We start from the raw sequence: 15,348 nt of genomic DNA on the forward strand, positions 1-15,348 counted from the left end.
TCAAATATAGCACTCAACATTTTCAGAACTTTACTCGAGACACTTAATGTAAAGATGCAGATTAACGTACCTGATAGGCCTAGCTATCATTTTCACATTTTTGCTGGTTGGAAAAGTCATCTACTTTCCTGTACTGCAATCTTGAAGGATAGTTATTTCTGTTCACAGTTGTTCCTGTTCATGTCTACATCACTCTATTTACAATCAGCATGAAGGAAACTTCCCTCAGTTCTGAAGCTCCATTTAATGTTAAAGAGAGCAGGTATAATTAGGAGTCACCGAGAGGTCAAATACAATGCTTTTTTTTAAATTGCAGAAGACACATTTATATAGCACTTTTCACAGCCTGAGAATGCAACAATGCACCTTCAAGCCAATGAAGTACTTTTGAAGTGTGGTCGCTGTATAGAATCAACTGTCTGTAATAAATCTTAGTCAATTTTGAATTTTAGTGAGGAAAGATTGTCAAGCTAATATGTTATATGTAACTTGCAGCCGTTTAGCCTGCAGAATGGTAAAACAAATATGCTCTCTGCTCCCACCATTAGAAGTATGATGAACACGCAATCTCATTTATAATGTTTCAGTATAAATGCAGAAACCTTTCACCAACCTGTTTCTCTCACCACAGATGATGGCTGAAAAGCTCAGCATTTCCAGCAGGTTCTGTTTTCATTTCAGATTTTCATCATCAGCAGTATTTTATTTGCACATTAGTGTTATGCTGTAAACATTTTTACCTTTTGATGCATATTGTGATTTAACCAGGTAAATCAAGGCAGAATATATATGTGTAATGGTAGGGTCCTGGGGAGTGTTGCCAAATAAAGGGACTGCAGGTTCATAGTTCCTTGAAAATTGAATAACAGTTGTATCGGATAGTGAAGAAGGCATTTGATAGTGCATTGAATAAAGGAGTTGGGATATGTTGTGGCTGTACAGGATATTGGTTAAACCACCTTTGGAATATTGCATTCAATTCTGGTCTCCCTGCTATCAGAAGGATATTGTTAAATTTGGAAAATTCAAGCTCAGAAAAAGTTTACAAGGATGTTGCTCGGGTTAGAGGGTTTAAGCTATCAGAAGTAGCTGAAAAGGCTGGGGTTATTTTCCCTGGAGTGTCAGAGGCTCAGTTTATAAAATTATGATGGGCAAGGATAGGGTGAATAGCTAAGGTCTTTTTTCCCAGTGTAGGAGAGTCCAGAGCTAGAGGGCATAGTTTAAGGTGAGAGGGGAAAAACTTAAAAGGGACCTAAGGAGCAACATTTTCATGCAGAGGGTAGGACATGTGTGGAATGAGCTGCCTGAGGGTGTGGTGGAGGCTGGTACAATTACAATATTTAAAAGGCATCTGGATGGATGCATGAATAGGAAGGGTTTAGAGGGATATGTAACAAATGGAACTAGATTTATTTAGGATATCTGGTCAGAGTGGATGAGTTGCATCAAAGGTTATGTTTCTGTGCTGTACATCTCTGTGACTCTCTGACTGTACAGTTATCTAGGGAGCAATATTAGAGACTGAATTTGTTGAAGCTGAAGAAGAGAGTCAGCACTGGCAGATGTAGCTTTGGTTATTTTATGACACACATATGTCGGGTCACAGCAAAAACTACCACTTATGATGCTGATTTTTACAACCACCAGACTGCTAAAAGATTTAAAGGCACCATAATGTCTGCCTTAAAAAAAAGTCCATGGGGTACATTTGAGTAAAATTGCCAGTTTTGGTTGGAGTCCCTTCAGCTCCATAGGCAACAGATCTGAGGAGACCTGCCAAAGGCAAATGTGGAATTATTGTCGTGAACTCCAGAGAAGCAAGGGCGCTCTCATTGGTACCTTTTCATTCCTCCGCCCCAACCAGGGGTCACCCTCACCCCATCAACCAACAATCTCATGGCTGTCATCACACCCCACTGTATTGACAGTCACTGAGCCTCCAGTGGGGTTACCCCACTACCAAGCTACTGAATTTCCATGAAGCTGGGCTTGAAAATCTTGAAAATCTCTCTGATTGCCAGAACAAGCAGACAGCTTGTACACTTCTCCAATCAGCCACCTGACAAAATCAAATCAGGGGCTTGTGCTTCAAAGTTACCCTGCTTCGGTGTTGAATAATGGAGAAACTGAGCCTATGAATTTTTTTCATGGATCATTTGCTTTGCCAAAAAAAAGGAAGAACCCTTGCGAAATTGAAAGGTATTTATTTGTGGTTGACCACACGAGAGAAAGGAGTATTTAGGCAGCTGAAGCCTGTATTGTAAGCACAACTGGGGTGGGCCATATTAATGCACTTAGGGAATGTCAGTACTAATTAGGAGGTCCCACTGATTATGATCCTACAAGTTGTACATATTTTGCAAAGGTGGATGACAGCCAAAGTGCCTGACATTGAGATAACTTCAGATAAAACTTCATGTTTCCAAGGGTGATCAGCATATAATGTTTTAATCACATAGCAGCCATTAAGACGAAGATCTGTATTATTTTCCACATAATCACTGTGGAGACAGGAATCTGATGCATAGTTGGGTGTTGGGCAGTTCATTTCTTGATGATGGATGGTATAAAACTTTTAATTTGTGTGACATGGGATGTATCAGATGCCTGGAGATTTTCCAAGGAGAGGAACTCATCACTAGCCCAGAAACAACGCAGAATGCTTTTTTTGTTGTTCAGTTGCAGAATATGAGCCTGTACCTGTATCCAAAATATCCACTCACTGAGGCAAGAGATGCTACGCAAATCAGCCAAAAGTTGGCAAATTATCAAAAAATTTAAGCATAACGTCAGAAAATCAATCACCACACATTACATGAAAAATCAGTATTGATAGTCCGTGGAACATTTTCTTTCTTGCTAAAGAGCTTGTATAATCCCCTTATGCATGTGAAAAGTCTGCTTTTATCTTGCCACACACATATCCAACATGGAAAACTCTAAAAGGGAATAAATTTGAATTGGTGGTCTTAGGCAGATTGGATGCATATGATTCCCCATCAAAGCTGGACATGTAGTTATTTATTGTTTCAGGCAAGTTGGCTTGCAAATTATCCCATTATCCTAGCAGAAATATTTGTTAAAGATGTAGCCCATGAACTTGGACTCTTCAGTGACATTAACGACAAGAAAACTGGAATTTAGTAAATTGTGCACACTATCTTCCTGGGTACTTGCGACACAGCACTGCATTCTGGGAAGGGCATTAGTGTAATGTACCATCTGTGAGGTGTCAGCATCACAGGGTATTGGATTGTGACCTCAAACATACCTTCAACTGCAAAGCAGCCCACTTGATTAGCACCACATCCCACAAATATCCATTCCCTCCACAACTAACACTCAGTGCACACTGCAGCTACTAGCTACAAAACGTACTGCAGAAATTCACCAAGGTTCCTTTGACAGCACATTTCAAACTCACAACTGCTTCCATCTTGAAGGACAAGGGCAGCATACACATGGGAACACCACCAACTGTAAGTGCACCTCCAAACCAATCACCATCTGACTGTGAAATATGTTGTGATTCCTTCACTGTCATCAAGTCAAAATAGAGTCACAGAGTCGTACAGTCATACAGCATGGAAACAGATCCTTCAGTCTAACCAGTCCATGCCAAACATAATCCCAAACTAAACTAGTTCTACCGCCTGGTCCTAGTCCATATCCCTCCAAACCTTTCCTATTCATATGCTTATCCAAATCTCTTTTAAAGATTGCAATTGTACCCACATCCATCACTTTCTCAGGAAGTTCATTCCACATTCAAACCACCAATTTTTGTGTAAAAAATTTGCTTCTCATGACTTTTTAAAATCTCTCTCCTCTCACCTTAAAAATGTGCCCCCTTGTCTTGAGATCCCCATCCTAGAGAAAAGACATCTGCTATTAACTCTGTCTGTACCTCTCTATCAGGTTGCCTCTCAATCTCCGACGCTCCAGTGAAAAAGTCCCAGCCTATCCAGCCTTTCTTTTCAAGTCAAACCTTTCATACCCAGCACCATCTAGGTAAATCTCTTCTGAACCCTCTCCAGCTTAAAAACATCCTTCCCATAATAGAAACCAGAACTGGGCATAGTATTCCAGAAGAGGTCTTACCAACATCCTGCACAGCCTCAACATGATGGAACTCTCTCCCTAACAGCATTGTGGGTCTACCTACAACAAATGGACCACAGTCATTCAAGAAGGCAGCTCACTACCACCTTTAATGATAGTGCCATATTTATTATAAACCTCGATGCAAATGGACTATTCCAGGCAGTAGCAGTTGACCTTGTGAATATCTTCCAACATCAATGCAGCTGGGAGCTGATGGATGCCCTTAATGTGAAGAGATGTGGTTTTCTTATGTTGTTTTTATGCAGAGAAAAACTGAAAAAGAAGGTATTATTAGAGCAGGCAACAGATTTGCACTAGAGGAGACGACCCTTTGATAGCATTTCATCAACTCCAGTAATATGCTGGAGGACAGATGTTTTGACTGCTGAAAGCCTGAAGTTCCTTTGGACACTGAGGTCTGTAACACGTTCATTGTTCTCTGTTTGACTACATTAATCCCACAGCCCTATGCTTCACCAAACTTGATTGGTTAAATGGTGGGGTGAACTCAGAACAATGTAAACAGACATCGAACCCTAACACTGCAGAAAGGTTGCGATTGCAGAGAGATTTTAAAACTCTTGCAAGTATTCTGTGGCACATTTAGAAATTAACACTATCTCTGCATTGCTCTGATATATGCAAGATATGCACCAATCAGCTGAGTCTGAGCTTCCATTGCAACACTCTGATATCCAATGATTTTTGGCTGCACCATAACTGAAACTGAAATATTAGCCACCAGATTCTACCTCCCAACTGGGTTCAGAGATGATGTCATGGAGTTGCTCACCATTTCCATGGTAAAAATAATACTTCACAGGGTGTCTCCACCACACTGGACCTGGACTCCTCCATGTTTCTTGACAATGATGGGAAACGATGTGCAGACTTGCCAAACCACCAGGCATCTCTGCATGCTTCAATATCAGCATTCCCCAGTAGCTTGCCTATGCAGGATTCACATCTGGGCCTTTGATTTTGGATTAAAATTAAGGGGGTCATGGTGACCTGTTGTGCAATCTCCCTAACAACAGGCCTGGGTGACGTGGCTGCTAAAGTTGAAATGGAGGCCCAACTTGTTTTGCTGGAAAGACAGTGCAAAGTGTTCAGATAATGGCAGTAGCATTTAAGTTTATTGTGGTTTGACTGCCAGTCTCCAAAGTCTCTTTTAGATAGCTCGGGAAAAGGAATTGATTCTAAATATAAGTACTCTATTCATTAGGCAGAGATTATCCAGGATAAATCAGTGATTCTAATATTTTCTTACAGCAGAAATCTGAATCAAAATTATAACAGGATAATCAGGACTGGAAATTATAGCCTCAGGGTCTCACAAATTGAATTTATTTCATTTTTAACTTATACATTTAGGCACACTGAACATGGTTTAGTATAATATATCTGAAATAAAATACTCAATGATCAACAAGAGGCTAAAGCTATGAGAAGCAGTGGCTCATGTTAATAGTGAGTCTCAATGCCATCTGAATTTTAAGTATTAGATTCATGACATCCTCTTTGTTGATATGTCTCCTGATGATTGTTACTCTTCCCTTGTTAGCAAGTAACAAACACGAGCTAGTAGTTATCCAGTATTGAACCCAGGTGCTTGGCACTGTGAGACAGCAGTACTAAGGGCAGCATGGTGGCTCAGTGGTTAGCACTGCTACTTTACAGTACCAGGGACCCGAGTTTGATTCCACCTTTGGGCAACTGGCTGTGCGGATGTTGTACATTCTCCCCATGTCTCTGTGGGTTTCCTCCGGGTGCTCCAGTTTCCTCCCATGATCCAAAGATGTGCAAGTTAAGTGGATCAGCCATGCTAAGTTGCCCATAGTGCCCAGCGATATGCAGGCTAGATGGATTAAACAGGGAAAATGTGAGGTTACTGGGATGTAGCAGATCTGGGTGGGCTACTCTTTGGAGAATTGGTGTGGACTCAGTGGGCCAAATGGCATGGTTCCACAGTGTGGAGATTCTATTTCAGATGCAGTGTTTTTAGATGTCCAATTGATGCTGTTCCAAATGCTTACTTTTAGCTCAGTTCATGACTTTATTCTTAAATGCATGTCTACAGCCTGAATAATTTGTGGAAATCTTTTCAATTGTTAATAGTTTTTTGGGGAGCTTCAACTGAGCCATTGGAATTCTACTGTCAGAGCATGGTAAAGTAAATCTTTACCATGAATAAAAGGATTTAGTATTCAGCAGAGGCCGTGATTATCAACACTGCAGTAATCATATGCATTATGACTGCCTCACTTTGGTCTGTTTGAGAGCTTTTATTCCAAAATTAACTGATTGTTGCAGGTTCCTCATTTAAACCTTTATAAAGCCAGATTCCACCTAATTTCATTTGGGTCAGGGATGTCACCGATCGACTGCAAAGCATTCTGAAAGGGTAGGGTGAACAGCCAGTTGTTGTGCATATCGGCACCAATGATAAAAGTAAAAAATGAGATGAAGTCCTGAAAGCAGAATTCAGGGAGCTAGGAGAGAAGTCAAAGAGGAGGACCTCAAAGGTAGCGATCTCAGGATTGCTTCTAGTGCCATGTGCTAGCCAGGGTAGAAATGAAAGAATAGGCAGGATGATCACGTGGTTTGAGGGATAGTGTAGGAGGGAGGGGTTCAGATTTGCAGGACATTGGGATCGGTTCTGGAAAAATTGGGACTATTACAAATTGGATGGTCTGCACCTGAACCAGACTGGAACTAATGTCCTTGGGGGAGTTGTTGCTACTGCTGTTGGGGAGGTTTTAAATTAATGTGGCAGGGGACTGGGAACCAGAAGAGAAAACAAGTCGACAGTGAGGTGGAAACTGAAGACTGTAAGAATCATGAAGATAACATTAATAAGGGGAAGAATAGGCAGAGAGCAGATGAATGCAAAAGAACTGGTGGCCTGAAGTGCATATACTTTAATGCAAGGAGTATAGTGGGTAAGGCAGATGAACTTAGGGCTTGGATTGGTGCTGAGGAGCATGACATTATTACAATCACAGAGACTTGGTTGAAGGAAGGGCATGATTGGCAACTAAATGCTCCAGGATATAGGTGCTTCAGATAGGACAGGGAGGGAAGTAAAAGAGGGGAAGGAGATCCATTGCTGGTCAGGGATGATATCACAGCTGTGCTAAAGGAGGACACTATGGAGGGCTTGAGTAGTAACGCATTATGGATAGAGCTGAGGAGTAAGAAGGGTGCAGTTACATTGTTGGGGCTGTATTAAGGCCTTCCAACAGTCAGGGTGAGGTAGAAGAACAAATAGGTAAACAGATTATGGAAAGACGTAGAGGCAATAGGGTGGTGATGATGGAAGATTTTAGTTTTACTAACATCGACTGGGATTAACTTAGTATCAGACGGGGCAGAATTTATAAGGAGCATCCAGGAAAGATTTCTAGAGCAGTATGTCAATAGTCTGATGAGGGAAGGAGCCATATTGGACCTGGTGTTGGGGAACGAGCCATGTCAAATGTTAGAAGTTGCAGTGGGGGATTTCTTTGGGAATAGTGACCACAATTCTGTAAGTTTTAGAATACTCGGAGATAAAGATGAGAGTTGTTCTAAGGGAAGAGTACTACACTGGGCCAAGGCCAATTATATATCAAAATTCAGCAGGAGCTGGGAAATGTGGATTGGGAGCAGCTATTTGAAGGGAAGTCCACATTTGATATGTGGGAGGCTTTCAAAGATAGGTTGAAGATAGTGCATGTTGGCATGTCCCTTTGAAAACAAGAGTTAGGAAAGGCAAGATTCGTGAACCGTGGATGACAGGAGAAATTGTGCGACTAGCCAAGAGGAAAGAGGAAGCATACATAAGGTCCAGGCAGCTAAGAATAGAACAGGCCTTGGATGAATATCGGGAGAATTGGACCAATCTTCAACGAGGAATCAAGCCGGCTAAAAGGTGTCAAGAAATAACTTAAGTGAGCAGAATTAAAGAGAATATCAAGGCCTTTTATTCATATATAAGAAGCAAGAGGGTAACTAGAAAAAGGGTTGGACCACTAAAGGGTAAGGAAGGAAGGTTATATGTCGAACCTGAGAAAATGGGTGAGATTCTCAATGACTACTTTGCATTAGTGTTCACTGAGGACAGGGACATGATCAATGTTGAGATTAGAAACAGAAGCTTGTTTACTTTGGATCACGTTGACATAAGGAAGGAAGATATGTTGGGTAGGCTAAGGATATTAAGGTGGACAAATCCCCAGGACCAGATGGGATCTATCCCAGGTTGCTGAGGGAGGTGAGAGAGGAAATAGCTGGGGCTCTGAAGATATCTTTATAGCATCCTTAATCACTGATGAAGTGTCAGAAGACTGGAGGGTTGCTAATTTTGTCCCCCTGTAAAAGAAGGGTAGTAGGGATATTCCAGGTGACTAAAGACCAGTGAGCCTGATGTCAGTGGTGGGAAAGTTGCTAGAAAAGGTACTGAGGAATAAAATCTATTTATATTTGGAAAAGAATGGGCTTTTCACTGTTGGTTTTGTGCAGTGGAGATCGTGCCTCACCAACTTAATAGAGTTCTTTGAGGAAGTGACCAAGTTGATAGATGAAGGAAGGGCTGTGGATGTCATATACATGGACTTTAGTAAGGTGTTTCTTCAGGTTCTCGATGATAAACGTATGAAGAAAATGAAGTCACATGCTGTGCAGAGTGTTCTAGCTCAGTGGATAAAGAACTGGTTGAGCAATAGGAGAATGAGAGTAGTATTGAAGAGAATTTCTTGAAATGGAGAATGGTGACCAGTGGTGTTCCACAGGGGTCAGTGCTGGGGCCACTGCTGTTTGTGATATACATAAATGATCTAGAAGAGGGCACTGTTGGTCTGATCGGTAAATTTGCAGATGACACGAAGATTGGTGGAGTAGCAGAAAGCATAGGCGACTGTCAGAGAATACAGGAGAATATAGATAGACTGGAGAGTTGGCCGGAAAAGTGGCAGATGGAGTTCAATCCAGGCAAATGTGAGATGATGCATTTTGGGAAGTCTAATTCTAGAGCAAATTATACTGTAAATGGAAGAACCTTGGGAAAAGTTGATGAGCGGATAGATCTGGGAATTCAGGTTCATTGTACCCTGAAGGTAGCTGCACTTGTGAATAGAGTGGTCAAAAAGGAATGTGATATGCTTGCCTTCATCTAACAAGGTATTGAGTGTAAGAGCTGGCAGGTCATGTTAAAATTGTACAAGACTTTGGTTTGGCTGCATTTAGAATACTATGTAGGGATCTGGTCGTCACAATACCAAAGGGATGTGGACGCTGTAGAGAGGGTGCAGAGAAGGTTCACGAGGATGTTACCTGGTATGGAAGGTGCTAGCTATGAAGTGAGGTTGCGTAGTTTAGGATTGTTTGTATTTTTTAAAAAATTGACAGGGAAACCTGATTAAGGTCTACAAAATCTTGAAGGTTATAGACAGGGAGGATAGAGATAAGCTTTTTCACAGGATGAGGGATTCAAGAACGAGAGGTCATGCGTTCAAGGTGAGACGTGAAATACTTAAGGGGGATACGCACGGAAAGTACTTCACACAGGGGGTGGTAGGCACCTGGAACTTGTTGCGAGCAGAGGCAGGCACGATAGATTCATTTAAGGTGTGTCTGGATAGATGCTTGAATAGATGGGGAGCAGAGGGATACAGATGCTTAGGAATTGGGTGATATGTTTAGACAGTGGATTTGGATTGGCTCAGTCTTGGAGGGCCTGTCCCTGGGCTGTAAATTTTCTTTATTCTTTGTTCTCACACTACTCTCAAATATAGATCCCATACTTATCAATGGGTTCAACCTCAAATAAGCATTCCTGAGGCATCAGTGTGACATTTCTGTTCACTGCTCCAGGTTTTTTTTTAATGACTCCTCAGTGTGAAATTGCTCAATCACTGTCCAAATATGAGAAATGTGGTGTTGATTCACACCTAGTGAGGAGGAGGTTAAGACGCTGCCAACTTACAAAAACAATGTAAGGGAAATGAATTTCATCCCAGCAATTTGGAATGTAAACCCAAAAAGTGAGTGAGCAGTATGTTTATTCAATGCATCATCCAGCTCAGCATTGTCAGGAGTTATTCAGAAAAGCCAGGGGATTACATTTTCACCATCTCCTGATCATTACTGCAGGAAGAATAGAGTCACTTCCTAGATCAAGCACTTCTGACCAATGTATTTATATCCACTGAGTGTTCAAAATGTGTAAGCCATTCCATGTAACGTAACAGCATAGACCAACTACGATTTAATAACTGGTTATAAGTTGTACTGCAGGCACTCCAAACTATTGATGAATTAGGATATTACACATTTTTTTCCTGAAGATTTCTATTTATTAAAAAAATTATATGCTGTAGCTTTCATAAATGACATAGTAGTCCATTTTGTTTTCAAGTATAGAGTCACAGAGTCATAGAGATGTACAGCAGGAAACAGACCCTTTGGTTCAACCCGTCCATGCCGACCAGATATCCCAACCCAATCTAGTCCCACCTGCCAGCACATGGCCCATATTCTTCCAAACCCTTCCTATTCACATACCCATCCAAATACCTCTTAAATGTTGCAATCGTACCAGCCTCCACCACTTCCTCTGGCAGTTCATTCCATACACATACCACTCTCTGTGTGAAAAGGTTGCCCCTTAGGTCTCTTTTATATCTTTCCCCTCTCACCCTAAACCCTCCAGTTCTGGACTCCCCTAACCCAGGGAAAAGACTTTGCCTGTTTACCCTATCCATGCCCCGCATAACTTTGTAAACCTCTATAAGGTCACTCCTCAGCCTCCAACGCTCCAGGGAAAACAGCCCTAGCCTGTTCAGCCTCTCCCTGTAGCTCAGATCCTCCAACAGTGGCAACATCCTTGTAAATCTTTTCTGAACCCTTTCAAGTTTCACATCTTTCCAATAGGAAGGAGACCAGAATTGCATGCAATGTTCCAACAGTGGCCTAACCAATGTGCTGTACAGCCGCAACATGACCTCCCGACTCCTGTACTCAATACTCAAACCAATAAAGGAAAGCATACCAAACACCTTCTTCACTATCCTATCTACCTGTGATTCCACTTTCAAGAAGCTATAAACCTGCACTCCAAGGTCTCTTTGTTCAGCAACACTCCCTAGGACCTTACCATTAAGTATATAAGTCCTGCTAAAATTTGCTTTCCCAAAATGCAGCACCTCACATTTATCTGAATTAAACTCCATCTGCCACTTCTCATCCCATTGACCCATCTGGTCAAGATCCTGTTATAATCTGAGGTAACCATCTTCCCTGTCCACTATACCTCCAAGTTTGTTGTCATCTGCAAAATTACTAACTGTACCTCTTATGCTCGCATCCAAATAATTTATAAAAATGACAAAAAGTAGAGGACACAGCACCGATCCTTGTGGCACTCCACTGGTCACAGGCCTCCAGTCTGAAAAACAACCCTCCACCACCACCCTCTGTCTTCTACCTTTGAGCCAGTTCTGTATCCAAATGGCTAGTACTCCCTGTATTCCATGAGATCTAACCTTGCTAATCAGTCTCCCATGGGGAACCTTGTCGAACGCCTTAATCTCTATGGTACTTTGAACTCTGTTTACGAAGAGCTGCATATTTCAGTTATAAAATGACCATTTTCTTGCCAGCAAAATATATCAGATATTTTTGCATTTGAGCGGTTTTAATTCTTCTTCATAACAAATTATTTTCTCAGTTAAAACATGGCGGTATCAATATTTCACAAGAGTGGGCAAACAAGTAACTTAATTTAATGATAAAATTTATATGAGTGTACCAAATATTTTAAAATGGGTACCTAATGGCTATTTTCTCCAAATATTTGCTAGTTTTCTGCAACACCTCCTGGTTGCAGAACTTTCCAAAATGCTCAATTGTGCGTTTATTCCATTTGTTGATTGGAGAAGTGTGTTTTTCTTTTCTCCTTCCTTCCTCCCCCCCTGCCATGCACCTTCATTTGGCAGCATTTCACTGAACAACATCTGCCACAAATCTCAAGATTTGCTGTGCAGTAAAACCCTATTTACACACGATGGTGAAATTTAAATCTCATGTATTACAGAAGTCTGATTGTGATGCAGGTTTGAAGTCAAATGCCCGAGTGTTTTAGCTGCTCTGTAATTTTATCCACTTCATAGTCAGTATTTGACTTACAAAAAGCAAGTTTCTGTAAAAATAACGTTTCTGGTTGAAATTGCATGACTACTTTGCAAGCAGTATAGGTATGTACTCATAGGTTAAATGACTAACTGATTGAAATCTGATTAATGGGAGCAACATCACAAGAACACTGACAAATACACGTTACAACATATGGTTAACATGCATATTGCTTTGAAAGTATAAATATGCCTTGATAAAAGACATGTACAATTGGCACAGAACACAAGCTGAAGTGTTTCCATGATGATTTTAATGATCAAGTCAATATCACTGTTAGTGAGCAACCAGCGATTTGTATAGTAAGGTATTCTGCACTCTTTCTTAAATTTGTAAAAATTTGATCAGTTCATAATTGGTAAAGAATTAACCATTCTGTGCCTAATAAATTGGATTAAAATAATTTTTAAAAACTCAGTCAAATCGTATAAATCAAACTGTTTGAATTTTTGTGAAAATTTAAAAGAAATATAAGCAAATCAAAGCTAACACTCTGTGCTTTATGATTTAACAGATCAATGCTGGACATTAAAATGAATTCACTGACCAGAAACAGACCATTTGGCCAGCAGGTTTAAAAAAAACTCTCATATTCTGCTTAATCTAACCCTATTAGCATATCTTTCTATTCCAATCCACCTCATACTTATTTAACTACCTTTGAAAGTATCCATTCTGTTCATCTCAACTATTCCATACAGTTAAAAATAACACAACACCGGGTTATAGTCCAACAGGTTTTATTTGGAAGCACTCGCTTTTTGAGTGCTGAAAACTAGTACTTCCAAATAAACTTGAATTAGAATTAGAATTCCTACAGTGTGGAAACAGGCCCATCAGCCCAACAAGTCCACACCGACCCTTCGAAGAGTATCCCACTCAGACCCATTACCCTTACCTATTACTCTACATTTCCCCCTGACTAATGCACCTAACCTACACAATCCTGAATACTATAGGCAATTTAGAATGGCCCATTCACCTAACTTGCACACCTTTGGATTGTGGGAGGAAACTGGAGCAAACACACGCAGACACGTGGAGAATGTGCAAAATTCACACCGTTGTCCAAGGCAGGAATCCAACCTGGATCCCTCGCACTGTGAAGCAGCAGTGCTAACCACTGAGCCACCATGTTGTCCCTGTTATCAAGGACCTCTAAAACCACAACAGAGTACAGAAAGCACTCTCTTATGAGGATACCTCACAAATTGGTTTGTACATATAAAGTAGTTTCTAATAAATCCAGCAAGGAGTTTTTGGATTAAAACTTGTTGAACTATAACCTGGTATTGTATGATTTTAAACTTTGTCCACCCCAGTCCAACACGGGCTCCTCCACATCATATTGCAGCAAGATGCATACCAGAATCTCTGGGCAATGAAATTTACCATGAACTCCTTACTGGATTTATTAGAAACTACTTTAATATGTACAAACCAATTTGTGAGGAAACCTCAAGAGAAGGTATATTACGTACCCTGTTGTGGTTTTAGAGGCCCTTGTTAAATTACCATTCTCCTTTACATGATATCTGTAGCACAGAAACAAGCTATTCTGTGCATAAGATCCATGTCAGTGATTATGCCTGCACATGAACCAAAAAGCTGAAGAATAGAGACTCATAGTTAATTCAGTATTTCCAATTATAGGGTACAGGGGGACATAGATTCAGAAATTGCTGTTGAAACAAAATATTTTCTATGATGGCTCTACAGCTCATAATGAATTTTGAATATATTTCATATAGCAAAACAAATTGAGAAATGATTTCTCTCTCCCAAATGCCTTACCACAACAGGAGTTCTAGTATCTAGATCTTTCTCTCCACAGATGCCTCCAGAACTGAGTTTCTCCAGATTTTTTGTTTTAGTTTGCATCAGAGTTCCAGTATCTGCAGTTCTTTGTTCTATTTTGATGACCAATCTATTACAACAATGAAACCTGGGGCCTTTGCAGGTTGTAGTATTAGGCAGTAATATAGGTAGGGTACATTCAGTTCCTCCACGATGGATGGAAAGTGGACTGACTAATAGGGTCATTAAATATCTGAGTGAGTGTGTGCTGCACTCACACTCTTTCCACCCAATCACACTATCTGCCAACTCTCAAATCCATCCAAAAGGTTTGATAATACATTTTGGGAAGGGGAAAAAAATGAATTTTATTCTTGATTTAAATGATTTTAGAACACAAATTTTTAGCAGCTAAAATTGCATAGACAACTTTCAAATATTCGCTAATAATGTGTGATTGAAGCCTTTGAAAATTATTATATGCAATTATTCAGAAAATAAATATAAATATGACCTGGGATATAATAAAAAAAAATCCAATTCTACTGTTTAATATATTCTTCACAATTACTTTATTTCACCTATGAATGATGGTCTTTTTATCTTTCTCCATTCAAAATGAATGGAGAAGAAATGATTAAAGATAGATAATGGTTTTGTGTGATTTATTATCAGTCTTTCAACGTGGTCAAGTACAAGTGAAATATCAGCTTTTTGGAACAATGTGGGCTTTTATAACAAAATTGGGTCATTTACTCCATATCCTGAGTTTTAATACAATCTAAGCATTAGAGTACTCTACATTTTAGTAGTTGACCTGATCTTGCATAATGTGACTACATAATAACAGTAATTATTGCCATTTTGCACATTAACATTCCCAGTGCTTTTATTCAGAACAACTCATCATAATTGTTAATGTAAATGCAAATATGTAACAGAATCTGTATTCTTTGTTGTGCACTCAAGTTTTAAAGAACTCAGATTTAGTTGTGTTCTTCTCAATCTACAGATATCACTGAGAGCTTTATGTCATGAATAAGACATAAAATAATGCACAGGTAAGGCTCTGAGCAAATATCCTGTTGTGGTTTATGATAGAAACACTTAGAAACTCCAATACTCAAATCCTTTAAACAATGGACTTAATCCAAAATTTGGAATAAATTGGTTTTCTTCTGAAACATTGTATTTGCTTCCTTAGTTGAGGGTCCTTTTCAAAATATTGCTCATATTCCAGTGTGGAACAAAAAAAAAATTTTTCATTTTATTGTC

General features: G+C 40.0%; 1 long non-coding RNA gene across 1 annotated transcript in view; it reads left to right on the forward strand.

Annotated features, from left to right (window-relative positions):
• LOC140457894 (uncharacterized) overlaps positions 1–15,136 on the forward strand; it is a 109,112-nt gene extending 93,976 nt beyond the window's left edge. Inside the window, exon 3 of the long non-coding RNA XR_011953408.1 lies at positions 15,086–15,136. This is a non-coding gene — a long non-coding RNA (uncharacterized lncRNA). The remainder of the gene's footprint in view (positions 1–15,085) is intronic.
• Positions 15,137–15,348: the final 212 nt, after the last annotated feature.

Source organism: Chiloscyllium punctatum, chromosome 32, assembly GCF_047496795.1.
Source record: "Chiloscyllium punctatum isolate Juve2018m chromosome 32, sChiPun1.3, whole genome shotgun sequence".
Taxonomy (NCBI): domain Eukaryota; kingdom Metazoa; phylum Chordata; class Chondrichthyes; order Orectolobiformes; family Hemiscylliidae; genus Chiloscyllium; species Chiloscyllium punctatum.